The sequence below is a fragment of the Salvelinus fontinalis genome, chromosome 8, assembly GCF_029448725.1.
Source record: "Salvelinus fontinalis isolate EN_2023a chromosome 8, ASM2944872v1, whole genome shotgun sequence".
NCBI lineage: Eukaryota > Metazoa > Chordata > Actinopteri > Salmoniformes > Salmonidae > Salvelinus > Salvelinus fontinalis.
The window spans coordinates 50,208,325-50,225,469 of record NC_074672.1 but is presented as its reverse complement, the minus strand read 5'-3'; the positions used below and the strand labels follow the sequence as shown (position 1 = coordinate 50,225,469).

Sequence of the window (17,145 nt, the reverse complement as noted above, 5' to 3'; positions counted from 1 at the left end):
AAACCCACCTCTTTTACTGAACTAATTTGCTCCAAATCAACAGCAGTGCTGTCCTCCTCGGTCCTGCGTTTTGCCTGGTGTTGAAATGACCAGCGATCTTTTTCCCTGTCCTGGAGCTTTTTATTTATTTTTATTTTACCGTTATTTTACCAGGTAAGTTGACTGAGAACACATTCTCATTTGCAGCAACGACCTGGGGAATAGTTACAGGGGAGAGGAGGGGGATGAATGAGCCAATTGTAAACTGGGGATTATTAGGTGACCATGATGGTTTGAGGGCCAGATTGGGAATTTAGCCAGGACACCGGGGTTAACACCCCTACTCTTACGATAAATGCCATGGGATCTTTAATGACCTCAGAGAGTCAGGACACCCGTTTAACGTCCCATCCGAAAGACGGCACCCTACACAGGGCAGTGTCCCCAATCACTGCCCTGGGGCATTGGGATCTTTGTTTAGACCAGAGGAAAGAGTGCCTCCTACTGGCCCTCCAACACCACTTCCAGCAGAATCTGGTCTTCCATCCAGGGACTGACCAGGACCAACCCTGCTTAGCTTCAGAAGCAAGCCAGCAGTGGTATGCAGGGTGGTATGCTGCTGGGTGGTATGCAGGGTGGTATGCAGGGTGGTATGCAGGGTGGCATGCAGGGTGGTATGCAGGGTGGTATGCTGCTGGGTGGTATGCAGGGTGGTATGCAGAGTGGTATGCAGGGTGGTATGCAGGGTGGTATGCTGCTGCAGGGTGGTATGCTGCAGCAGGGTGGTATGCAGGGTGGTATGCAGGGTGGTATGCAGGGTGGTATGCAGGGTGGTATGCTGCTGGGTGGTATGCTGCTGGGTGGTATGCAGGGTGGTATGCAGGGTGGTATGCAGGGTGGTATGCTGCTGGGTGGTATGCAGGGTGGTATGCAGGGTGGTATGCAGGGTGGTATGCAGGGTGGTATGCAGGGTGGTATGCAGGGTGGTATGCTGCTGCAGGGTGGTATGCTGCTGCAGGGTGGTATGCTGGGTGGTATGCAGGGTGGTATGCTGCTGGGTGGTATGCAGGGTGGTATGCAGGGTGGTATGCTGGGTGGTATGCTGGGTGGTATGCAGGGTGGTATGCAGGGTGGTATGCAGGGTGGTATGCAGGGTGGTATGCAGGGTGGTATGCTGGGTGGTATGCAGGGTGGTATGCTGGGTGGTATGCAGGGTGGTATGCTGCTGGCAATAACGTAATAACTACGGCGCTCACAGGTGGTGTGTCAAAACAGTTTCCCCTTTCAAACAGGGAGCCTGTCCACACTGAATAAAATGTACTGGTAAATTAACAGAGATGTAAAACCTCTCATTCACTCCTGCTGTATTCAACATGTTATGTCCCATGGTGTTGCGTGTGAATGTTTATCCTTTAAGTTTGGAAATGAGACCCTTAAACCCAGACTTGGACCACACACCCACTCCACTGAAGAGCAGGCTAGTGAACGCTTTGCAGCGCTTGCAGTTAGCCACTGATTCCTTCCAAACCACTCATTGTTTTTCGATTTCCAACTTGTTGTGTAATGTTTGTCCAATGGCTGATGACCACTGATGTTTAATCTATAATTTATTTTCATATGACAAAGATTGAAAAGGATTTGCCAGTAGATTATCGACTTGATTCATGATGACTTCTTGTCTAGTTTGCTAGCTAAGATTTGTAAAGTATGATGTTGACATGATCCAATCAAAGCTACGGTAGATATAATGTGATTTGACTTCATTTTATCTGTGGCCAATGACCTTGAACCTTCTTGGATGGGCACTTGTAATATAACTCTATGGCGGCACCAAAGTGGCTTGAATTTTCAAGCTCTCCCCGTAGACTTTGCGGCGAGGCATATCCGAAGGGCGTAGATTAGATGAACAGAAGCAGGAACTGGCTAATGAGCTGAAAAGAGTCAAAACCTAAATCAAGAATTAGAGAGAAAGACCTTGAGGAATAAACCAAATTAAACAACTCAAGATTACGCTTCAACAGTATCAGAATACGTGAGGAGGAGTATATACCACTGCAACTCCTCCGCCGTTTGCCAAATGCTGGAAGGTGAAACAGGTCGCAACTGATGGGCCACCATTATACCCCTCTCTTAAAGAGGAGAAAGAACTATATGGGTTGCGAGAGGCAGGGTACAGGCACATTACGAGCCCGGACATAATGGTCCCGGACTGGGTAGTTGATCAGCATGATCCAGGTAATCATAGAGAGGTGCGACCAGTACGAACACACGCCACCCCAGTTGCATATTATCCGGGACAAATAGTACCAGGGGAGGACAACCCTATTCCAGATGACGCGCAGCCCCAAGTACGGATACAAATGCACCTTCACCATCAGCCACTGAGCGTGAGCCAAATACGTCGTATGATGAAAGAGGCACCGGATTCAGTAAGGGAAGGACAGGGATTTATCCGTTTCTTGAGGAGACGGTTTAGAATTTGTGTTCCATGCTGGTGACTACGATCATATTGTACGCTCGCTGTTGCCACGTTGCCAACACTCGCCCAGGGATATCGATCGTCGGCTTGGTCCTCAGGACGAGAAGCGTGTGACCCAGCGACAGCAAATGAAATTGAGGGATTCTTAACTACAGTTGAGAATGTTTTGTTTCGACCAGATGTGAGTAAATTACTAACTGTGCTCCGGGTGCGAAAGAAGGAATACGGGATTATGTGGATCGGATGGATGATGCGTTGCGTACTAACCTGACAATGCGGACAGATATGATCCAAATGCAGGAATTTGTACATCAGCTTGATGACAGGTTTGATACCTGGAAACAAAATGGCTGTTGCAGGGGTAGTGGATCAGCATTCTCACTGGGATGACAGTGCAAGCAGCGTTGAGAGTAGAATCTAATTCAGTTTACTCCACAGCTGTACGTGTGGTTAATGCTGCCATAGTGAAAGTCACTAACAGTGGTTTCAATGGCCCGAGTAAGACAAGGGAAAAGGGAAAATCAACTGAGTCCTGTTTTAGGTGTGGTGCTGTTGGTCATTGGAAAAGGGAGTGTAGGGTGTTAATGGAACCTGCTGCCTTCGGAGGAAATGCCGCTATACAAGCGTTGGTCTTTGTCCAAAGAGCAGCAACAAACCCTCTTGAAGGCAGCGGGACACGAACCCTCTTGAAGGCAGCGGGACAGGAACCTTCTTGAAGGCAGCGGGACAGGAACCTTCTTGAAGGCAGCGGGACAGGAACCCTCTTGAAGGCAGCGGGACAGGAACCCTCTTGAAGGCAGCGGGACAGGAACCCTCTTGAAGGCAGCGGGACAGGAACCTTCTTGAAGGCAGCGGGACAGGAACCCTCTTGAAGGCAGCGGGACAGGAACCCTCTTGAAGGCAGCGGGACAGGAACCCTCTTGAAGGCAGCGGGACACAAACCCTCTTGAAGGCAGCGGGACAGGAACCCTCTTGAAGGCAGCGGGACAGGAACCCTCTTGAAGGCAGTGGGACAGGAACCCTCTTGAAGGCAGCGGGACAGGAACCTTCTTGAAGGCAGCGGGACAGGAACCCTCTTGAAGGCAGCGGGACACAAACCCTCTTGAAGGCAGCGGGACAGGAACCCTCTTGAAGGCAGCGGGACAGGAACCCTCTTGAAGGCAGCGGGACAGGAACCCTCTTGAAGGCAGCGGGACAGGAACCCTCTTGAAGGCAGCGGGACAGGAACCCTCTTGAAGGCAGCGGGACAGGAACCCTCTTGAAGGCAGCGGGACAGGAACCCTCTTGAAGGCAGCGGGACAGGAACCCTCTTGAAGGCAGCGGGACAGGAACCCTCTTGAAGGCAGCGGGACAGGAACCCTCTTGAAGGCAGCGGGACAGGAACCCTCTTCCTGTGCTTTGAATCCTGCGACGGTAATGCCGTTGCCTGGGGAGGGTGAATCACATGTAACCCAGATCAGATTACTCCAAAGCCTGATTTGCAAGAGACAGCATTGGAATCGGGACAAGTATTGTATACTGATGGCTCTAGTTACATGCCCATAGAAGGGAAGAGAGTAACGGGGTATGCTGTGTGTGATGACAGGGGAATAGGGAAGGCTGGCCCACTGTCCGCATCGGTGTCAGCCCAGGGGGTGGAGTTAAGGCTGGCCCACTGTCCGCATCGGTGTCAGCCCAGGGGGTGGAGTTAAGGCTGGCCCACTGTCTGCATCGGTGTCAGCCCAGGGGGCGGAGTTAAGGCTGGCCCACTGTCCGCATCGGTGTCAGCCCAGGGGGTGGAGTTAAGGCTGGCCCACTGTCTGCATCGGTGTCAGCCCAGGGGGCGGAGTTAAGGCTGGCCCACTGTCCGCATCGGTGTCAGCCCAGGGGGCGGAGTTAAGGCTGGCCCACTGTCCGCATCAGTGTCAGCCCAAGGGGCGGAGTTACATGCATTGGCCCGAGGCCCGTAGGTTGTCGGAAGGGGAGAATGTAACAATATACACTGATTCTCCATATTGTCATGACGTTGCCCTCTTTGGGTACAGCGAGCACCATCCCCCTCTGTCTCCGACACTCAGGCTGCTGCGACCTCAGGTCGTAGATTCCTGGAGGAGATTATCTACTCATGGCCACAGTATAGAGAGAGAGTGAGTTTTCATAGAGAGAACAAAGGTATTTCTTCCACCTCACAGAACAGGAGGTCCGAACAACATTTATGTTCTGGAGAAGGTATAAAAGATTGGTGAAGAATCCAGCTACGAACTGGTCCGTTTGGTACAATTTTGTGAAACTCATGGGAGACAAGACGGCCACATTACCATAACGTTGTTTATACAATAGCCTCAGATATGAGGCTTACATCTAATTGTTGTGTAAGATGAATGAGTGAGGATGATACTGTTTGTGAAATTGTGTAATGTGATTTTGGACTGTTTAATGAAGGAAACTCCAATTCCCTTTTGGAGTTTAACTAAATCAGAGGACCGCCCATGAGCACAGTTATGGTCGGGCATCCTGGGACAGGCCCCTTTCTGCTCTTCTGAATAAAACCCCCACCCGGGTTTATCACCAGACCAGCGTAGGGTGGTGCACCTCTAGGGGCAGGACGGGGTGATCCAGCTGCAGGGTGGTGTCCAATCATGATGGGCGCTGGTGTTGAAATGAGGGTTGCCAGGTGTTGTAATGAGGGTTGCCTGGTGTGGTAATGAGGGTTGCCAGGTGTGGTAATGAGGGTTGCCAGGTGTGGTAATGAGGGTTGCCAGGTGTGGTAATGAGGGTTGCCAAGTGTGGTAATGAGGGTTGCCAGGTGTAGTAATGAGGGTCGCCAGGTGTTGTAATGAGGGTCGCCAGGTAGAGTAATGAGGATCGCCAGGTGTGGTAATGAGGGTTGCCAGGTGTTGTAATGAGGGTCGCCAGGTAGAGTAATGAGGATTGCCAGGTGTGGTAATGAGGGTTGCCAGGTGTTGTAATGAGGGTTACCAGGTGTTGTAATGAGGGTTACCAGGTGTTGTAATGAGGGTTACCAGGTGTTGTAATGAGGGTTTCCAGGTAGAGTAATGAGGATTGTCAGGCGTTGTAATGAGGGTTGCCAGGTGTTGTAATCCGGGTTACCAGGTGTAGTAATGAAGGTTGCCAGGTGTTGTAATGAGGGTTGCCAGGTGTTGTAATGAGGGTTGCCAGGTGTTGTAATGAGGGTTTCCAGGTGTGGTAATGAGGGTTGCCAGGTGTGGTAATGAGGGTTGCCAGGTGTGGTAATGAGGGTTGCCAGGTGTGGTAATGAGGGTTGCCAGGTGTGGTAATGAGGGTTGCCAGGTGTGGTAATGAGGGTTGCCAGGTAGAGTAATGAGGGTCGCCAGGTGTGGTAATGAGGGTTGCCAGGTGTGGTAATGAGGGTTGCCAGGTGTGGTAATGAGGGTTGCCAGGTGTGGTAATGAGGGTTGCCAGGTGTGGTAATGAGGGTTGCCAGGTGTGGTAATGAGGGTTGCCAGGTAGAGTAATGAGGGTCGCCAGGTAGAGTAATGAGGATTGTCAGGTGTGGTAATGAGGGTTGCCAGGTGTTGTAATGAGGGTTGCCAGGTGTTGTAATGAGGGTTGCCAGGTGTTGTAATGAGGGTTACCAGGTGTTGTAATGAGGGTCTCCAGGTAGAGTAATGAGGGTCGCCAGGTGTGGTAATGAGGGTTGCCAGGTGTGGTAATGAGAGTTGCCAGGTGTGGTAATGAGGGTTGCCAGGTGTTGTAATCCGGGTTGCCAGGTGTGGTAATCCGGGTTGCCAGGTGTGGTAATCCGGGTTGCCAGGTGTGGTAATCCGGGTTGCCAGGTGTGGTAATCCGGGTTGCCAGGTGTGGTAATGAGGGTTGCCAGGTGTGGTAATGAGGGTTGCCAGGTGTGGTAATGAGGGTTGCCAGGTGTGGTAATGAGGGTTGCCAGGTGTGGTAATGAGGGTTGCCAGGTGTGGTAATGAGGGTTGCCAGGTGTGGTAATGAGGGTTGCCAGGTGTGGTAATGAGGATTGTCAGGTGTGGTAATGAGGGTTGCCAGGTGTTGTAATGAGGGTTGCCAGGTGTTGTAATGAGGGTTACCAGGTGTTGTAATGAGGGTCACCAGGTAGAGTAATGAGGGTCGCCAGGTGTGGTAATGAGGGTTGCCAGGTGTGGTAATGAGAGTTGCCAGGTGTGGTAATGAGGGTTGCCAGGTGTTGTAATCCGGGTTGCCAGGTGTGGTAATCCGGGTTGCCAGGTGTGGTAATCCGGGTTGCCAGGTGTGGTAATCCGGGTTGCCAGGTGTGGTAATCCGGGTTGCCAGGTGTGGTAATGAGGGTTGCCAAGTGTGGTAATGAGGGTCGCCAGGTGTAGTAATGAGGGTCGCCAGGTGTTGTAATGAGGGTCGCCAGGTAGAGTAATGAGGATCGCCAGGTGTGGTAATGAGGGTTGCCAGGTGTTGTAATGAGGGTTACCAGGTGTTGTAAAGAGGGTTACCAGGTGTTGTAAAGAGGGTTACCAGGTGTTGTAATGAGGGTTACCAGGTGTTGTAATGAGGGTTTCCAGGTAGAGTAATGAGGATTGTCAGGTGTGGTAATGAGGGTTGCCAGGTGTGGTAATGAGGGTTGCCAGGTGTGGTAATGAGGGTCTCCAGGTAGAGTAATGAGGGTCGCCAGGTAGAGTAATTAGGATTGTCAGGTGTTGTAATGAGGGTTGCCAGGTGAGATAATGAGGGTCTCCAGGTAGAGTAATGAGGGTCGCCAGGTAGAGTAATGAGGGTCGCCAGGTAGAGTAATGAGGGTCGCCAGGTGTGGTAATGAGGGTCGCCAGGTGTGGTAATGAGGGTTGCCAGGTGTGGTAATGAGGGTTGCCAGGTGTGGTAATGAGGGTCGCCAGGTGTGGTAATGAGGGTCGCCAGGTGTGGTAATGAGGGTCGCCAGGTGTGGTAATGAGGGTCGCCAGGTGTGGTAATGAGGGTCGCCAGGTGTGGTAATGAGGGTCGTCAGGTGTGGTAATGAGGGTCGTCAGGTGTGGTAATGAGGGTCGTCAGGGGTGGTAATGAGGGTCGCCAGGGGTGGTAATGAGGGTCGCCAGGGGTGGTAATGAGGGTCGTCAGGGGTGGTAATGAGGGTCGTCAGGTGTGGTAATGAGGGTCGTCAGGTGTGGTAATGAGGGTTGCCAGGTGTGGTAATGAGGGTTGCCAGGTGTGGTAATGAGGGTTGCCAGGTGTGGTAATGAGGGTTGCCAGGTATGGTAATGAGGGTTGCCAGGTGTGGTAATGAGGGTTGTCAGGTGTGGTAATGAGGGTTGCCAGGTGTGGTAATGAGGGTTGTCAGGTGTGGTAATGAGGGTTGCCAGGTGTGGTAATGAGGGTTGCCAGGTGTAGTAATAATAGGTTGCCAGGACTGTGGTTAGACCTGCGGCGGCGAGCACCGGAGAGGGGAACAAGATCAGACGAGACACAGATAAACATATAACCAACTCAGAACTAAAAAGCTGTAACATTCCACAAGAAGTTGCTAAACATGTTCTTTCTCTTCAGTTTGCTTTTCTGGATTCACAAAACTTTCTTAAGAATAATTGTTTTCTTAACTGCCATTTTTCCCTTAACTACTGTACAGACTTGTTATTTTGTGAATCTGAGCACTCTTCATACTGCTGGGTTGACAGTGAGGCAGTGACGAAGGCTGCAACAACTCAGGTTTCAATGTGTGTGTGTGTGTGTGTGTGTGTGTGTGTGTGTGTGTGTGTGTGTGTGTGTGTGTGTGTGTGTGTGTGTTTTTATGGAACTCGTCAGCTGCAGCGACCCCTCCTACAGGAAGCAGAGAGGGGTGGGGTGGGACAGAGAGTGTAGCAGCGGGGCAGTGTTCTCTTGAACCAGGAAGAAGGAAGTAAGCCGACTCCACCAAGTTAGTAAGACCACAGAATCTAATGTCATTTATCTGTGTGTGTCTCGTCTTTGTCTCCTCTGGCAACCTTATTTCTTAGCCTCCGTCCCACATCTGTATTTATATACTAAACGTCAATGGAGAATTTGTTCCACACTATTATATAGTAAAAGTTATGGGACTCCGGTCTCCTTTAGTGCGTCCAATGTGTTTCGTGCGAGAGTGTTTTTTGTGTGGTTGTGTGTGAGAGAGGGAGCGAGGTATCAGTACTAACAGACATGAGGTGGCCCATAGTGTTTCACTGTGATTCTCCTTCGTACAGCGTCTGTTGTAGTACAGTCGGCTAAGGAGCAGTAATAGAGGTGACTCAGGTTCCGGGCCTTCAGAAAGTATTTATACCCCTTGACTTATTCCACATGTTGTGGTGTTACAGCCTGAATTCAAAACGGATTAAATGGATTTTTTTTCTCACCCATCTACACACAATACCCTATAATGACATAATTTACATAAGTATTCACACCCATGAGTCAATACATGTTAGAATCACCTTTGACAGTGATTATAGCTGTGAGTCTTTCTGGGTAAGTCTCTAAGAGATTTGCAAACCTGGATTGTACAATATTTGCACATGATCCTTTTTTGAATTCTTCAACCTCTGTCAAGTTGGTTGTAGATCATTGATAGACAGCCCTTTTTCAAGTATTTTCAAGTATTTTCAAGCCGATTTAAATCGAAGCTGTAACTAGGCCACTCAGGAACATTCAATGTTGTCTTGGCATGTTTGTTTTAGGTTATTGTCCTGCTGAAAGGTGAATTTGTCTCCCAGTGTCTGTTTGAAAGCAGACAACCAGGTTTTCGTCTAGGATTTTGACTGTGCTTAGCTGTATTGTTTCTTTTATTCCTAAAAAACTCCCCAGTCCTTAATGATGACAAGCATACCCATAACATGATGCAGACACCACCATGCACTCTAATCCTTAACGATGACAAGCATACCCATAACATGATGCACCCACCACCATGCTTGAAAATATGAGGAGTGGTACTCAGTGATGTGTTGTTGTGTAAACTCTGTAACTTTTTAAAAGTCCCTATTGGCCTCATGGTGAAATCCCTGAGCAGTTTCCTTCTTCTCCGGCAACTGAGTTAGGAAGGACGCCTGTGTCTTTGTAGTGACTGGGTGTATTGATGCACCATCCAAAGTGTAATTAATAACTTCACCATGCTCAAAGGGATATTCATTGTCTGTATTTTCTTTTTTTTTACCCATCTACCAATAGGTTCCCTTCTTTGCGAGGCATTGGAAAATCTCCCTGGTCTTTGTGGTTGAATCTGTTTTTGAAATTCACTGCTCGACCGAGGGACCTTCCAGATAATTCTATGTGTCGGGTAGAGAGATGAGGAAGTCATAACAAAACATGTTCAACTCTATTATTACACACAGAGGGAGTCCATGCAACTTATTATGTGGCTTGTTCAGCACATTTTTACTTTTGAATTATTTAGGATTGTCATAACAAAGGGGTTGAATACTTATTGACTCAAGACATTTCAGCTTTTCATTTTTAATTAATCTGTAAAAATGTCTAAAAGCAGAATTCCACTTTGACATTATGGGGTATTGTGTGTAGACCAGTGACACAACATTTCAATGTAATAAATGTAAGAGTCAGGCTGTAAAACAAAATTAAATTTTGTGTGTGAATACTTTCTGAAGGCCCTGTATGTGGGGTGTGTGTGCGTTACATTTCTCTACTATGCCTCAGTAAATTAAGGATAATTGAAATTAGAGTTACCTCAACCCTCAAGAGAGTTATATGGTCCCTGGAGTTAGTGTCGATGACTGGCGTTCATTGGGACAGAATACTTTTAACTTCATTAAGAGTATCCAGAGGACAGGGCGTTCAATCTATGTGGGAGGGGCCTCATTGTCATATTTCCCAGTATGCTCTGTTGCAGGTAGATTTTTTAGAATTGTTTATTCCAATATTTGTGTTTTCACATGTACATTGTTTTTAATAATGCTACACAAAGATGAGACATTTTTTTCTGACCTAATTCAATCTGTAAGTGGTTGAATTTAAATCAACCGTTAGTGAGAGAGTTGTTCCAGTTTAGATACTGTAGGTAGTCTTCATGGACCAGATTTACTTCGCTACTCTAACAGGCATTCTAAATGCAAGTCGTGAATGATGTAAAAGTGCTGGATATCTTCCTGTCAGTTGCAATGTGATATCAAAAGAGATTTTATATCCCATTGCAAACCGCCCATAATGTGACACATTAGGAAATATTTAAATAAGGCCCCTTTATAACTCAAAGGAAGTCATCTGTAGTTGACTGTTCATTCAAAACAACGCAAAAAAAGCTGTGAGTTGAATAAAAACAGCATTGAAAAGAGTTAAATGGCAATTGGAGTTAGTTGCTTACATTTTCTCCGTTTAGTGTCGTTTTAACTCCAAAAATATATATCAACAACATGACCAGAGTTTTTTTTTTTTACAAGGGATAAAAGTAGAGACTAGAAAATGGTATATCATACACTAAAGTTGAGGAACAATGTGAAAGTTATTCTGAAAATGACCTTTGAATGTTTTGGTACCTACTGGAGAGCTCTTCTTTGTCTACACCCATTCAGCATCGTTCACACCCTCTACAGCTTTAGCCCCACCCATCTCTTTAAGGAGCGTTCAGAGCACCACATTGGGCGATCTGGCCAAGGCGTAGGATTCATCCAAGCGTTCTGTCCTAACATCAGTCAAGCACCCAAGCTAACTGGCTAACATTGGCTAGCTTGCTAGCTACTTCCAGACACAAATGAGAGTGACCACTCTGGCCATTTTACTCGCCCTAGCACAGCTGGTTAGGCTGTTTTTATGTTATCTAGAGTGTTGGTGACTAACTGTACTGCTGGCAACAATTTAATTATGCTTTTTTTGCCAACATTTACTGACACTGGCCATATTCAACGGATTTTGAGTGTTCGTAACTTCGTCAGTTATTCTCCGCTCTGCCACACAGACGAGAATACTTTGAAATCGGAGTAGATAGCCAGAGAGAATTTACCAGCTATGTCTGTCAACAGTTGTTGCAGGTACATCATGAACATTCTGGAGAGAAGGTATGAGGTACAAGAGCTTAGCGGGAAACTGGAGAGAAGGTGTGAGGTACAAGAGCTTAGCGGGAAACTGGAGAGAAGGTGTGAGGTACAAGAGCTTAGCGGGAAACTGGAGAGAAGGTATGAAGAACAAGAGCTTAGCTGGAAACTGGAGAGAAGGTGTTAGGTACAAGAGCTTAGCGGGAAACTGGAGAGAAGGTATGAAGAAGTTACGTGACTCAACATGACTTTCAATAGGCTGATTGCCAAACAGATCTGGCACCAGGCTAGACATTCAAGCCAATCACACATTCTGAAAGAGCGTTATAAAGATGATTTAGTGTGATTTCTCTCCTCACTCGTAATTTTCTTATTTGTCATGCTGAGTAAAATAGTGCTAGTCAGCTCGATATATAACAAAAGTCTACAGGATCGGTGTCCATAAACCGGGACAGTTGTTGCTTAATATTCTTGTTAATCTAACTGCAGTGTCCAATTTACAGTAGCTATTATAACAACAAAAATACCATGCTATTGTTTGAGGAAAGTGCACAACAACAAAACACTTTATCACGGCAATTGGTTTGATACATTCACCTCTGAAGGTAAATAATGTACATTCAGTAATCTGGCTCTGATTTGTCATCCTGAGGGTCCCAGAGATAAAATGTAGTCTAGTTTTGCTTGAAAAAAATCAATTTTTATATTCAAATGTAGAAACTGGGTTCTACAGTTTGACCCCACTGCTGTCTCTGGCTCCACACCCAACCCAACCGTCATCTAGATGTGTGAAGGTTAGTGTATTTTCTGTAGGGAAACTAATGATCCATCATGTATGACATTCCTTGGAGTGTGTAAACTTGATTTTTTTATTACCATATAATTTTTGTATGTTCTCTATAGTTATGTACTTGAAAATGTATCAATTGACCAATTCGGCACATTCGGGCAAACTCATGGCAGACTTGATACGAAATGTTGGGAAGTGATGTAATTCTTCACTGGATCAGTCTGAAATGTTGCACACACATTGCTGCCATCTTGTGGACAACATCTAAATTACACATAGAATCCTATCTCTATGTATGGAATTTCTCTTGAATTTCTAAGATGATTAAAAAAATAAAACGCATATTTTTGGGGTTTGTATTATTTTCTACCAGATCTAATGTGTTATACACTCCTACATTAATTTGACATAATAATAGTGTCAGTATGAATCTGAAGGAGACATTTATTTTGTATTTATCTTCATCATAATCTTTCTGTCTCACGGTACTATAACGTTAAACTGTGTAGGACTGAAGTTGTGTATATTTTAGTTCAGGGACATTCAATCAGGGGTCTGGCCCTATAGGGTTCCATGGAGGCAGGGAGTCTGCAACCAAAAATTGTTTTTTAAAAACTTTTATTTCAATGTTTTTATGAATATTATTAGCAACAACGGAATATGTTTTTTTAATTGCACCTAACCCCTAACCCCTAACCCCTAACCCTAACCCTAACCCTAACCCCTAACCCCTAACCCCTAACCCCTAACCCTAACCCTAACCCTAACCCTAACCCTAACCCTAACCCCTGACCCCTAACCCCTAACCCCTAACCCTAACCCTAACCCCTAACCCCTAACCCTAACCCCTAACCCCTAACCCTAACCCTTAACCCTTAACCCCTAACCCCTAACCCTAACCCCTAACCCTAACCCCTAACCCCTAAACCCTAAACCCTAACCCCTAACCCCTAACCCTAACTCCTAACCCTAACCCCTAACCCCTAAACCCTAACCCTACACTCTTAGAAAACAAGTTGCTATCTAGAACCTTAAAGGGTTCTCCGACTGTCCCAGTAGGGTGACCCCTCTGAAGAACCTTCTTTTGGTTCCAGGTTGAACCCTTTTGGTTGCAGGTAGAACCATTTTGGTTCCAGGTAGAACTCTTGGGGTTCCATGTAGAAGCCTTTCTACAGAGGGTTCTACATGGAACCCAAAAGGGTTCTACATGGAACCCAAAAGGGTTTGTACCTCAAACCAAAAAGGCTTGTCCTATCGGCACAGCTGAAGAACCCTTTTGGGATCCTTTTTTCTAAGAGTTTACAGTAGAGAAGAGGAGAATATCATCTGTCTAAGAGTTTACAGTAGAGAAGAGGAGAATCTCATCTGTCTAAGAGTTTACAGTAGAGAAGAGGAGAATCTCATCTGTCTAAGAGTTTACAGTAGAGAAGAGGAGAATCTCATCTGTCTAAGAGTTTACAGTAGAGAAGAGGAGAATCTCATCTGTCTAAGAGTTTACAGTAGAGAAGAGGAGAATCTCATCTGTCTAAGAGTTTACAGTAGAGAAGAGGAGAATCTCATCTGTCTAAGAGTTTACAGTAGAGAAGAGGAGAATCTCATCTGTCTAAGAGTTTACAGTAGAGAAGAGGAGAATCTCATCTGTCTAAGAGTTTACAATAGAGAAGAGGAGAATATCATCTTTCTGAGAGTTTACAGTAGAGAAGAGGAGAATCTCATCTGTCTAAGAGTTTACAGTAGAGAAGAGGAGAATATCATCTTTCTGAGAGTTTACAGTAGAGAAGAGGAGAATATCATCTTTCTGAGAGTTTACAGTAGAGAAGAGAAGATCATCTGTCTAATGATGTCAACTTTATTTCTCAACTCCTAATATTGAGCCTATTACACTCTCTGTAGAATCTGACATAGGCTTTGACAAAGCACCTGTTAATAGGGTCCCTGGGCCACTGGTCTGTCTGGGAGGGGTCTCTGGGCCACTGGTCTGCCTGGGAGGGTTCCCTGGGCCACTGGTCTGCCTGGGAGGGTTCCCTGGGCCACTGGTCTGCCTGGGAGGGTTCCCTGGGCCACTGGTTTGCCTGGTAGGGGGTCCCTTGGCCACTGGTCTGCCTGGGAGGGGTCCCTGGGCCACTGGTTTGCCTGGGAGGGGTCCCTGGGACACTGGTCTGCCTGGGAGGTGGTCCCTGGGCCACTGGTCTGCCTGGGAGGGGTCCCTGGGCCACTGGTCTGCCTGGGAGGGGTCCCTGGGCCACTGGTCTGCCTGGGAGGGGTCCCTGGGCCACTGGTCTGCCTGGAAGGGGGTCCCTGGGCCACTGGTTTGAGTTGAGAAGTGTAATCGGGTGTGCTAGCGTAGCAGAGTTAAGAACGTGCCATAAGCTCACTCCACAGCTAGCTTGAAGTGTCATGGATGGAGCCTCAAACCCCTGGGCATTGTCAAGGAGCACGGCTACTGGTGTTTGGGATCAGAGGATCACCGGTTCAAGCCCAGTATGGGGTAGTTGGACAGCGGAGGAAGCTAAACTGTTAGCAGCATGTTAGCGTGAGTTTCATTAACTCTAGAATAGTTCAAATAAATGTTTTTTATTTCATTGAACCTTTATTTATTTATTAAGTCTGTTAAAAACAAATTCTTATTTACAATGACGGCCTAGCAAGAGGCAAAATGATTCGTGCTGGGATTAAAAGTAAAAATGTACTACAAAGCACACATCACGACAGCACGACACTATATAAAGAGAGATCAAAGACAACAGCAAAACATGGCAGCACCACATGACAACACAGCATGGTAGCAACACAACATGACAGCAACACAACATGGTAGCAACACATGACAACAACATAGTAGCAACACAACATGACAACAACACAGTAGCAACACAGTATGACAACAACACAGCACGGTAGCAACACAGTATGACAACAACACAGCACGGTAGCAACACATGACAACAACACAGCACGGTAGCAACACAACATGACAACAACACAGCACGGTAGCAACACAACATGACAACAACACAGCACGGTAGCAACACATGACAACAACACAGCACGGTAGCAACACATGACAACAACACAGCACGGTAGCAACACAACATGACAACAACACAGCACGGTAGCAACACAACATGACAACAACACAGCACGGTAGCAACACAACATGACAACAACACAGCACGGTAGCAACACAACATGACAACAACACAGCACGGTAGCAACACATGACAACAACACAGCACGGTAGCAACACATGACAACAACACAGCACGGTAGCAACACATGACAACAACACAGCACGGTAGCAACACATGACAACAACACAGCACGGTAGCAACACAACATGACAACAACACAGCACGGTAGCAACACATGACAACAACACAGCACGGTAGCAACACATGACAACAACACAGCACGGTAGCAACACATGACAACAACACAGCACGGTAGCAACACATGACAACAACACAGCACGGTAGCAACACATGACAACAACACAGCACGGTAGCAACACAACATGACAACAACACAGCACGGTAGCAACACATGACAGCAACACAGCACGGTAGCAACACATGACAACAACACAGCACGGTAGCAACACATGACAACAACACAGCACGGTAGCAACACATGACAACAACACAGCACGGTAGCAACACATGACAACAACACAGCACGGTAGCAACACATGACAACAACACAGCACGGTAGCAACACATGACAACAACACAGCACGGTAGCAACACAACATGACAACAACACAGCACGGTAGCAACACAACATGACAACAACACAGCACGGTAGCAACACAACATGACAACAACACAGCACGGTAGCAACACAACAATGGAGATTTCTATTTAACAAGGAGAGGTTTGAAAACCACTGACATAGGGTACACAATATGATTATTGTGAGATTTCTATATAACTTTGTGACTGACTGATTGGCTGGCTGACTGACTGATTGGCTGGCTGACTGACTGATTGACTGGCTGACTGACTGATTGGCTGGCTGACTGACTGATTGGCTGACTGACTGATTGGCTTACTGACTGATTGGCCTACTGACTGACTGACTGGCTGGCTGGCTGACTGGCTGGATGACTGGCTGGCTGGCTGACTGGCTGATTGGCTGGCTGACTGGCTGATTGGCTGACTGACTGATTGGCTGACTGACTGACTGGCTGACTGACTGATCGGCTGACTGACTGATTGGCTTACTGACTGACTGATTGGCTGGATGACTGGCTGGCTGGCTGGCTGACTGGCTGGCTGGCTGGCTGATTGGCTGACTGACTGGATGACTGGCTGGCTGACTGGCTGACTGACTGACTGATTGGCTGACTGACTGATCGGCTGACTGACTGATTGGCTGACTGACTGATTGGCTGACTGACTGACTGATTGGCTGACTGACTGATTGGCTGACTGACTGATTGGCTGACTGACTGACTGATTGGCTGACTGACTGGCTGACTGACTGATTGGCTGACTGACTGGATGACTGGCTGTCTGACTGACTGACTGATTGGCTGGCTGGCTGGCTGACTGACTGGCTGGCTGGCTGGATGACTGGCTGACTGACTGACTGGCTGGCTGACTGACTGACTGACTGTCTGACTGATTGGCTGGCTGGCTGGCTGACTGACTGGCTGGCTGGCTGACTGACTGGCTGGCTGACTGGCTGGATGACTGGCTGACTGACTGGCTGGCTGGCTGGCTGGATGACTGGCTGACTGACTGGCTGGCTGGCTGGCTGACTGACTGGCTGGCTGGCTGACTGACTGGCTGGCTGACTGGCTGGATGACTGGCTGACTGACTGACTGACTGTCTGTCTGACTGATTGGCTGGCTGGCTGGCTGGCTGGCTGACTGGCTGGCTGACTGGCTGGCTGACTGACTGGCTGGCTGACTGGCTGGATGACTGGCTGACTGACTGGCTGGCTGGCT

The 17,145-nt window shown here is 47.5% G+C and overlaps 1 protein-coding gene across 4 annotated transcripts in view; it reads left to right on the top strand.

The window, feature by feature from the left end:
- The first annotated feature begins 1,983 nt into the window (after window positions 1–1,983).
- dnase1l1 (deoxyribonuclease I-like 1) overlaps window positions 1,984–17,145 on the top strand; it is a 56,686-nt gene continuing 41,524 nt past the window's right edge. The window contains exon 1 of one of the 4 annotated variants that reach the window (XM_055932768.1): window positions 1,984–2,639. The gene's annotated coding sequence lies outside the window, so the exon portion shown is untranslated. Of the gene's footprint in view, window positions 2,640–7,701; window positions 8,329–13,397; window positions 14,727–17,145 lie in introns of those variants that run through there. The other 3 variants (XM_055932766.1, XM_055932767.1, XM_055932770.1) reach the window with 3 other exon arrangements.